This window comes from Desmodus rotundus, chromosome 9, assembly GCF_022682495.2.
Source record: "Desmodus rotundus isolate HL8 chromosome 9, HLdesRot8A.1, whole genome shotgun sequence".
NCBI classification, from domain to species: Eukaryota; Metazoa; Chordata; class Mammalia; order Chiroptera; family Phyllostomidae; genus Desmodus; species Desmodus rotundus.
In genome coordinates this window covers 84,688,174-84,698,940 of record NC_071395.1, presented here as the reverse complement: position 1 = coordinate 84,698,940, position 10,767 = coordinate 84,688,174, and positions in this window count along the sequence as shown.

Here is a 10,767-nt window from a genome sequence, read left to right as displayed (position 1 = left end):
CCCACTTACTCGGGAACCAGCACCAGAGTGGCCCAGTTTGATTGTGGGTAGCAGAGTGAAAGATTGAAATCCGGAGGAGAGTGAAGCGGGCGCCAATGCTCCCTCTCGGCCCCTCCCCCACATACAGCGTCACAGCACAGCGACCAGCGTTACCCCACCCCGTTGAACACCTAAGGCTCCGCCCCTTAAAGTAACAGATGCGCCAAGACAAAAAAAAAAAAAAAAAGGCCCAAATGACAGAACAATTCAAAGCTCCAGAAAAAACACAACTAAGTGAGGAAGAGATAGCCAACCTATCAGATGCACAGTTCAAAGCACTGGTTATCAATATGCTCACAGACTTGGTTGAATCTATTCGAAAAACAGATGAAAAAATGAAGCCTATGCTAAGAGAAACAAAGGAAAATGTGCAGGGAACCCATAGTGATGAGAAGGAAACTGGGACTCAAATCAACGGTGTGGACCAGAAGGAAGAAAGAAACATCCAACCAGAAAAGAATGAAGAAACAAGAACTCGGAAAAATGAGGAGAGGCTTAGGAACCTCCAGGACATCTTGAAATGTTCCAACATCCGAATTATAGGGGTGCCAGAAGGAGAAGAGGAAGAACAAAAAATTGAAAACTTATTTGAACAAATAATGAAGGAGAACTTCCCTAATATGGCAAAAGAAATAGACTTCCAGGAAGTCCAGGAAGCTCAGAGAGTCCCAAAGAAGCTGGACCCAAGGAGGAACACATCAAGGCACATCATAATTACATTACCCAAGATTAAACGCAAGGACCTACTTCCAAGATTACTGTATCCAGCAAAGCTATCATTTAGAATGGAAGGGAAGATAAAGTGCTTCTCAGATAAAGTCAAGTTAAAGAAGTTCATCAACACCAAGCCCTTATTATATGAAATGTTAAAGGGAGTTACCTAAGAAAAAGAAGATAAAAAATACGAACAGTAAAAATGACAGCAAACTCGCAGTTATTAATGACCACACCTAAAACAAAAACAAGAGCAAACTAGGCAAACAACTGGAACAGGAACAGAACCATAGAGATGGAGATCACATGGAGGGTTGTCAATAGGGGAGTGGGAGGGGGAGAGGGGGGGGAAGGTACAGAGAATAAGTAGCATAGATGATAGGTGGAAAATAGACAGGGGGAGGGTAAGAATAGTGTAGGAAATGTAGAAGCCAAAGAACTTATAAGTATGACCCATGGACATGAACTATAGGGGGGGAATTTGGGAGGGAGAGGGTGGGTAGGATGGAGTGGAGTGAGGGGGGGTGAATGGGACAACTGTAATAGCATAATAAATATATTTAAAAAATAAAAATAAATAAGTAAATAAATAAATAAAATAAAGCACACACTGAAGATACAACAGGAACAAGTTGCACCAGATGCTTACAGATTAGTGGAGGGAGAGGACAAGCAGCAGCAACTATAATAAACTTATTACACTTGTGATAAATATGTGATAGATAAATAAATTAAGTCCAACCACAGCCTGAACAATCCTGAGGCATCTCCATGCAGTGGCAGCTGGCAGAGAAGAAAGCAAATATCATGCAGGAACTAAGACCCCTTAATAGGATTTGTCCTGAAAACTTGGCATTTCATAAAGCAGCAAAGTAAGGGCATTCTATCTATTCCAGTGGAGCATAAACAGTATCTTTCAAAGGCATCATGCAAGTGGTAATGTCTTTGTTGTTCTTTAGCCTTAATTTAATTGTAAAGAAATGCAGTATCATGTTTTGTTCCACAGGGAGGAAAATAATCCATGCATTATGCCAGCCAATAAAAACAAGTCAACCTGAGGTCTACACTTCTGATTATCTCCATTTCCCTCAACTCTAGTTTTTTTCTTTTTTAATTGGAGGGGTCGGCATTAAATCAAACTTGAGACTTAATGCAGGTCTTAGGTAGTATGCTCCTGCCGTTCACGTTAGAGGTTACGTATCCTGGGCAAACTGAAAGAACACCGATTCATGTTGTGGCTTTGGCAGTAACCAAATTGCAAGAATTTAACGTCACTTCCTGTAACACTAAGAACCATAGTCTTATAAGGCAGGGGTCCCCAACCCCTGGGCCATGGACCAGAATGGGACCATGGCCTGTTAGGAACAGGGCCACACAGCAGGAGGTGAGTGGCGGGTGAGCAAGTGAAGCTTCATCTGTATTTACAGCCGCTCCCCACTGCTTTAATTACCGCCTGAGCTCTGCCTCCTGTCAGATCAGCGCAGCATTAGATTCTCACAGGACCAAGACCCCCACTGTGAACCGAGCATGCAAGGGATCTGGGTTGTGCACTCCTATGAGAACCTAGTGCCTGATGATCTGAGGCGGAGCTGAGGCGGTGATGCCAGCACTGCGGAAGGGCTGCGAATACAGATTATCATCAGCAGAGAGGTTTGACTGCACAGAGACAAGCAATAATAAATCAATTGCTTGCAGACTCATATCAAAACCCTATCAGTGAATGGCAAGTGACAATTAAGCTGCATCTGGTGGCAGACTATAAAGCCATCCTCCTTCCCCCGTGTTCCATGGAAAACTGCCTTCCATGAAACTGGTCCCTGGTGCCAAAAAACTTGGGGACCATTATTATACGGGGAAGATGGGGCAATCAAATAATAGGGAGTTTGGAATTCACACATCTAAGCACATGGTTCTGAATATTTCAGGAAGGGTATGTGGCTGACTGTTAAGAAGTCAGTTAACCTTTGTCATCTTTCAGCAGCACTATTTTTACTCATCTCAATGGAAATATTCTATAAGTCCCTTTTATGGAACACCATTCTGTAGGACAGGCACTCTATCCTTTGTTGACTACATTACCCACATACCCACTCATCCCCTGCCTTTCCATTGCTAAACTCTTCATTCTCCTAACATGTGACTCAAGGGTGGTGAAAACTGATTAACCCCAGTCAATTACATAATCCTTTTCTCCTTGAGAAGGACTGGTTTAAAAAAAATGACAGGTGGCCCAAATCTTACCAAAGAGATGTAAGGGAAGTCTGAAAAGGGAAAGATATCAAGAAAGGTTTCCTTGTTACTGAAGAGAGCCAGAAAGTGCAGACCCCTTTCTGCTGCATGTTGATGGGTCTGTCTCGAACTGCAGCGGCCATCTTTCCAATGTGAGGAGTGACGGATAAGGACAGAGGGAATGGTAGCCAGTACGCTAAGGGTGACAAAACAGTCAGAAAGCACTGGAGCCCTAAAGACTGTCTCTGAGCAGAAGAATTCATCTAATTTGCGTTTCCCTATCAGAGAACATTTTATTATATGCCTTTATAAATCTTTCTTATTAAGACAGTTGTGTCATGAGAAGGTTAAAACCAAAAGAGAACTGATGTAGGCTTCAGGTTAAGAGGAATAAGGAGTGAGGATATTGCCATGGGGACAAAACTGGTATTTACATAGTTACTGTTAAATAAATTCATGGCCCAAATCAGCAGCATTCTTTCTGAGTTAACAGCTCAGAAGCTTGATTCTAAGTCTGCATCAATTTACCAAGGTCGACTTAAGAAAAGCCAGTCCAGAAAGCTACTAGTTTCAAATCAAACTTGGGGCCATTAGGAAGAGAGCAAATGGAAGCCTTTGGTTCTCAGGAAACAAGTTCGGGTCTGTCCCATTTGCAAACACAGAGGCAGCACAATTGAATCTCACAGAGATCTGATTGGGGGAGGTGGGGTGAGAGGTGGGCAGGGGACCAGGAAAAAGGCAGTCTAGGTATGAGACCCCCTGCGGTTGGTCAGATTCGGTTGCTAAGTCTCAGGAAACCATGAACTATTTCTCCTGGAAATTAAACTGAGATTTGAAACTAATGAGGGACCGAAGCATAGAAGAGTGTTGGATAGCATGTGCAGCTAATTATTTCATCCAGAGGGGCCAAAGGGACCTTGGGACATTTCCATATAGCCTATAAACTAGGGAAATTAATCCTAAAAGCTTGAAAGAAAAAAAAATAGGTTCCCATCATAAAAGTGCAGATATTAAACCTGATGATAATTTCTCCTCACCTTTCTAGGAGGTTACTTTAGGGCCACGTAGAAATTTTCAGCCCCAATTAAGGTCATTCTGACTCTTTTGTGAAAATTTGGCTGGGAACAAAAAGATTGCTGCAACCTGGGCCAGTCCCAGACTGCTCTATTTTCATGGAAGAATTTAGTGTTCTGTGGGTGCAATTTTATTTTCAGAGGGAAATTCTTCCCTAAGGAGAGGAAAGAAGTCAATGCATGTTATCAGGAACTATATTGTCTAGTCAGTCAAACAATTAGGTTTGTGTACCCCTGTCTGCAAAGTCCTTTCTGATTACCCTTTTTGGGGAGGGAAGCTTTGGGGCTTGGAGGGTAAAAAATAAAGTATAAAGAAATAGGGAAACCAGTTTCCCTCTCAAAGAGTTCTGAGTCAAGTACTGTACAATACAGGCCAAATCCTTCTGAAAAGTGTAAACTAAAATAAGTATCTCAGTCAGTTGTTCCCAAATCAGGTTGATTCTTAGCATCATTGGTAGAACTTAAAAATGAAAACCCAGTAAACAAGCACTCTAGGGTCCATCCCAAGACTCTGCTTCATTAAACTCAGAGATCTTTTAAGTTCCCCCTTGTAATACTGATGATCAGCCAGTTCGGTGAAATACTTGCCTGATTTGTAATTTATCAAACATCTGGGGATATGGTTAGATATTAAGGATTTCTTTAAACTCCTTCCAGACGTTCATTAACATGTAGAAAACCCGAGACTTAGAGGAATGGGCAAAGGTAGAGTCCATGTGGGTGACAATCCCATAAACACTTAGCAGATACAATTTTCTGAAAAGTTAGAGTGAACATACTAGGTGCACGTGCTCAAGGGTTTGTCAATAGATATTCACTTGTTATAAAGAAGCAATCGACCACTGCTGGCTACCATTGTCATTAACACTAGCAGCAATAGCATCATTATATATGGGCTGGTTAGGGTGAGATAAACCATCTTTTCCTGTAAAGAACCAAAGAGTGACTATCTGAGCTTTTATAGGGCCATAAAGTTGCTGTCACAAGGACTCAGTGTCCGCTGTGTGTGTTATGTGCCCTTGAGTCGGCTCCAGCTCCTGGCAACCCTGTGACTGAGAGACGTCCACAATGTCCTGCCCTCAGCAGGCCTGTCCAGCTCCTGGTGGCTCATGCCCAAGGCTTCTTCATGGGGTCAGTACATCTCCTGGTTGGTCTTCCTCCTTTTCTGCTGCCTACTATTTTTTACAGCATTATTGTCTTTTCCAAAGAACCCTGTCTTCTCATGATGAGTTCAAAGTAGGACAGCTTCAGTTGTGTCATTTTGCCTCTGCTACTATCCGACAAAAGCAGCCAGAGACAGTACAGAAATGAATGAGCATGGCGGTGTCCCAATAAAACTGTATTCATGGAGACTGAAGTTCGCTGGAATTTCATATCATTTTCACGTATCATAAAATCTTTTTCCCCTTTGGTGTCAGCCATTTAAAAATGTAAAAGCAATCCTGAGCTTGTGGGCCATACACAAACAGGTCACGGATGCTACAGTATCGTTCCCTGTAGGGGAAGGCACTGTGCTGTACAGCAGATCACTGGGTCTTACTCATCTTGTGCAACCCAAAGTTGATAACAATTGAACAACCTCACAAAATTTTGTAAATAGGGTAGATCTCAAGTTATGTGTCCTTATCCCCCAAAGACAAAAACAAACCAAACAACAACAACAAAAATGCGACAGAAGGAAACTTTTGGAGGTGATGAATGTGTCCGCTACCTTGATTGCGGCGATGGTTTCACAGGTGTTTGCCTAGGTCCAACCTCATCAAATTGTATGCATTAAATATGTGTTATTTCTTGTATATCAGTCATACCTCATTAAAACTGTTCAAAACAAAAACAAAAGCTGTGGGCCTAATTTGGCCCACAGACCTTAGTTTGCCAGCAACCAGTCTAGGGTCTACCTGGTCATTCACAGAGCGGTGTGCAAAGAAATGGCTGAGGATCTTTTCGGCTGCACCAGAATCTGGGATCTGTGAGTAGTTGGTCCCCACGGAGCACCGGGCATGTGTGCTTTAGGTGTGCACCTGCCATTCAGAAGGAAAATCTCGCCATCGTTAAAGGTTTTCCCAATGCCTGCTGACAAGAGCATCTGATTTTCAGAATGCTGTAAATCCCAGCCTTCCCTGCCAGGGAAAATTCACGTGCATCATGTTAACATCAGGTTTGTGTTAAGCATTTACATTAAGCACTGGATTGGAAGATTAAGTTCTTTGTATATGCTGCAGCCACAGAAGGAAGAACACTACCACTCTCCCTGCCACGGGCACTGCAACAGACAATGACCTACCTGGAAGGTGGGTGAGACACTCATGTACGGTCCTCAGCACAGCGGAGGACTTTGGTCCACTCTGCCTGTATCCTTCCCAGCAGCCGGCAACTGTGAACTATCCTGCCACACCCCACCAGGAGAGGTTTCATTTATAATGGTGAAAATAACCTTTTGCTCCAGCTCAAACACTCAGAATCAGTGTCTCTTCCCTAGCACTCGTATTTCCCTACCCACCAAATCATTCGCAGTTTTGTTATTTTGATTCAAATCAGTCCAGTGATAGTGCTGGCTGTTGTGGGGGTGAGAACCACATTTGGATGTGTAGCTTACGTATTCTGCAAGAGATCGAGTTGGAAAGAGACCAAAGGGGATTTTAAACTGGGTCCCTAAGGAACACTGTTGTCTTTTGACTGGAATTCAGACCCAGAGAGACTAGACTGAACGTAGGAGGAACTCGAGTTTGCAGCCTCTCCTGGGCCAGTTCTTCCTCCACAAATGAAGAGTTGCCCAGGACACTCTAACAAGCAAATGGTCTGCAGAACAAATGTTTTTGTGCAGGAAAAAACCCCATCCACCACGATGCCAAGTGAAGTTGCCCGAGAAGAGTGATGCTGTTAGAGCATATGATTCATTAAGTCTTGTCTGGGTGTCAGATGTGCAGCATTCGATGCTATTGCCTCCAATTTAAATCATTTTTAAAGAAGTGCCGGAAAAGGTGTTGAAAGGCACCTCGCTCTGTTCCCTCGCTTGAAAAACACTGTCTGCTTGTGCGCTGTGGTAAAACTTTGCATTTTGGCTAGACACCCTGTGTGGAACCACGCTGGAGCTGGGACTTTTTTGAAGTTTGTACAGTCACCCAAAGGCATGAAGAGAACGGAGTATTTCCACAAGTCAGAGTCCCTCCTGGTGGCATCTGTGAAGGAAGGGAGTGCCGAAGGGCTGGTCCACCTCTGCAGTGGGGAGGCTGTCACAGCACAGCCTGCAAGTTTCCGTGCAGGGATCGCCCCTCCAAAGGCCCCAGGGCATGTGCATTTCTGCCCCAGCCCTTGTCTCCCAGGATTCTTTTCGGAGCCCCTGGAAAGTCTGGAGCTGCCGGTGGTGGTTTATCATTGCCATGAGGAGCGAGGCTAATGCTGCCACACCCTAGATTCCTGTCAATAAATACCCAGTAACCTCATGGAGATTCTACACATGTGGATTCCTTAGTGCCCCTCAAATATCTCTGACGGTGTCGATACTACTCCCTCCTCGTGCAGAAACAAACAATGCATACCCCGTGGACTAACTTGAGGACATGATGCTAAGTGAAATACGCCAGCCACGAAAGAGCACATATTGTGTGATTCCATTCATGGGAGGTCGCTAGAGGAGTCAGATCCATACAGACAGAAGGAGAATGGTGGCTGCCAGAGGCCAGGGGTAGAAGGAAATGGGAGTTACTGTTTTGCAGGGATAGAGTTTCTGTTTGGCAAGATGAAAAGAGCCCTGGGAAAAGGATGGTGGTGATGGTTCACAACGATGTGAATGAACTTATTAGCACTAAACTGTACACCTAAAAATGGTTAAGATGGTATATTTCACGTTATGTGTATTTTACTGCAATTTACAAGGATGATGCCAATCAGAAAGTGGTTAGGAAAGTCGCAGTTAGGACTCCAAGTTCTTCTCTAGTTAAGTATGAATTAACATCCACCAGTATAATGTGGTTTTCAGGGATGTTAATCTGAGACTTTGGTCTCCATATTCCCAAGCATATTTTTACAGATGTGTTATAAATTAGAAGTGCAATCCTTACAGGTAGAAACTTCCCCAGTTTCTCAGGCCATTGGCAACCCAGGCCTTCAGCATCGGACTAGAAGATGTTTAAGACTGAGCTGAAAAGTTAAGGCTGTTCTGTTTCCTGAAATTCTAAGAGAATACAGCCAACTCCGGTTTGGTTAGGGAGTCAACAGACATAAGCAGATAAAAACTACCCAAGCCATTTGAAATATAACTGCATCAAGAAATATTAATGATGCATAGTTTGCTTAGCGATGTGTGGATTGCCAAATAGTTTCATAAATACAGACCACATAGTCTTCGCAACAAACCCATGATTAGTGGCCACCATTGAGGGCCTGGGGCATGCCGGTTGTCATCTTTATTGTTTGCATTATTTTATCTTAGAGATTTAGAGAAGCCAAGAGCATTTGGCCTAGTAAGTAGACATGATAGAAGAGACACGATTCTAAGACAGGATTGTTTATTTATGTGTTTGCTTCTTTGTTTGTGGTCGTAGTGTCTTTTAGTCCCAAATTCTGTATTTTGCCTATTTCCCTAATATAATCAAAGGGAAAAGGAAAGCAGGATAGAATCCTAAGAGTAAATAGTGATGTGTGGATTTTAAGTCTTCAAATAAGTTGAAATAGCATCTCAACAATTCCCATCTCACCAAGGCTTTGGGAAATATCTTCTTGATAAGAAATCACAACCAAAATCAAGGCCCTCAAATAAAGCATTCATGGCATAAAATACTTAGACTCTCTTCTTTGTCCTATTGTGTCATTTTTTAGCAGCATAACCTGCGTGTTGAACAGAAATAAATACAATTTTTTAAACCACCATAAAAAACCTAGCACCAGTTTCCTCATCATCGGATGGCTAGTGGCTGGGATGGTTAATTCTTCAGGTCAGCTGTTGTGCCATCATCTGAAAATGCAAACTTGAAGTACTTCCCCCTCTCCCCCTTCTCTCCTGAATGCAGATGTCCACTCAAACTTATCTTTGCTACGGAGCGACTGCAGGCAGATCTCCCCAAATCACAGACCCACTAAGCAGGGGGGAACCTAAAAGCAGGCCCCTGCAGCTCCGTTCTTAATCCTTTCCAGACAAATGAGATACGATTTCAAAAGATCTTCAGGAAATGCAAGTCCCCTCCCTACTTGGGTGACTGGTTTTGAAGCTTTACTCACAGGATTAGAAACAAACCTTCATTATCATTACTCTCAAGTTCATCCTGCTGCAATTTCGCCTTCTTAAAAAAGTGACATGTCCAACTGCACAAGAACCTCTCAAACGTACAAATGAATTTGTAAACGAATAGGCTGCGTAATGGTGGATAGCTTACAGAATAATACCATGTCCTACAAAAGAACATAGCACTAAGAGTTTTTAATAATAACTCATCAATATATTTAAAGCATGATTGTGTATAGGAATATTTGCAATATAGGAAACTTCACAGAGACCCAATTACTGTGCATGGTTAAAGACCTTTGCACCTATGAACGTATTTAGACAATGCTTTCATGGTGTCAGATTCATCGCTCTGTCCCTATCACGTGCTCACATAAGTGAGTAAAATTTCCTAGATATATGCACATTGATGGGACTTTGCTTGCCTGTATGCATGTGCATCTGTCCGTGAATGAGCCCATTTCAAGTGCATATACGTGTCTGTGCATGCGTAGAAAGATAACCTTAGCAATTGTGTGATTTGTTTCTGCTTAGGCAGTAAGTTACTAATCTCCTGATTGGAACCAGATTTGTATGAATTAGGAGTTGAAATTGGAACAGTCACTGCTGTGTGCAGGATGTAAAGTGAATAAAATGAATGGGGTATTAACCTTCAACCGCTGAATATTAATCAGCTTTTCATAAGAAAGAAAACACAGAGCTTGCCACACTAAATATTTTCAGCGCTTATTGACAGGATATGATTTCTTTTCTCCCTTAGCCTTGTTACGCCTAGTCAAGGACCTGAACACCAGACAATAGACAACTTGACCCAGGCTAATGCGTGATATGAAAAGCCCCAGGTATCTTGAGTGGGTCGGACTCTGCGAATGTGTGGGACCTGATGAAATGATATGCCTCTATCAAAAGCAAGGCTGCCTTCCAGTCACTCCTACAAACATGGGCCAGACTAAGCCCAAGGGGAATCCACAGAAAGAACGTGGACAGGAAAACCTGATGACCACCAAATGCACATGTAGAAGGAATACATTTCCCATTACCCTGGAGAGGACTTGCAATTGGAAATGATTCTGTTCGGATATTTGGATGAGAACGACATCTACCTCAAGGAGGATTAAAAAAAAGAAAGTGAGTGGTATAACAATGGAATCTGGGTAAAAACAAACCTTGTAGTAGTTTTTTTTCTTATGCAATATCACAAGTGATTTCATTCAAGGATGCAGGCTAGGATTTATGTCTATGTAATGATGATCATATTTATATCAATTTCTGCATATATCTATCAATATCTATATTTATAGGTATAAATATATACATAACCATATATGAACAAATAGAAATTGTACATGTATATGTATGTGTATGTGTATGTTATGTCACCAAAGAAGGCAATGGACCCTTTTTTCCTGAAGATATTTTGAAGAAGCATATGTTATATTTAGACCTTATATGAGGTCTGTCCAGAAAAAGTTCAGCCATTATTAATATAAC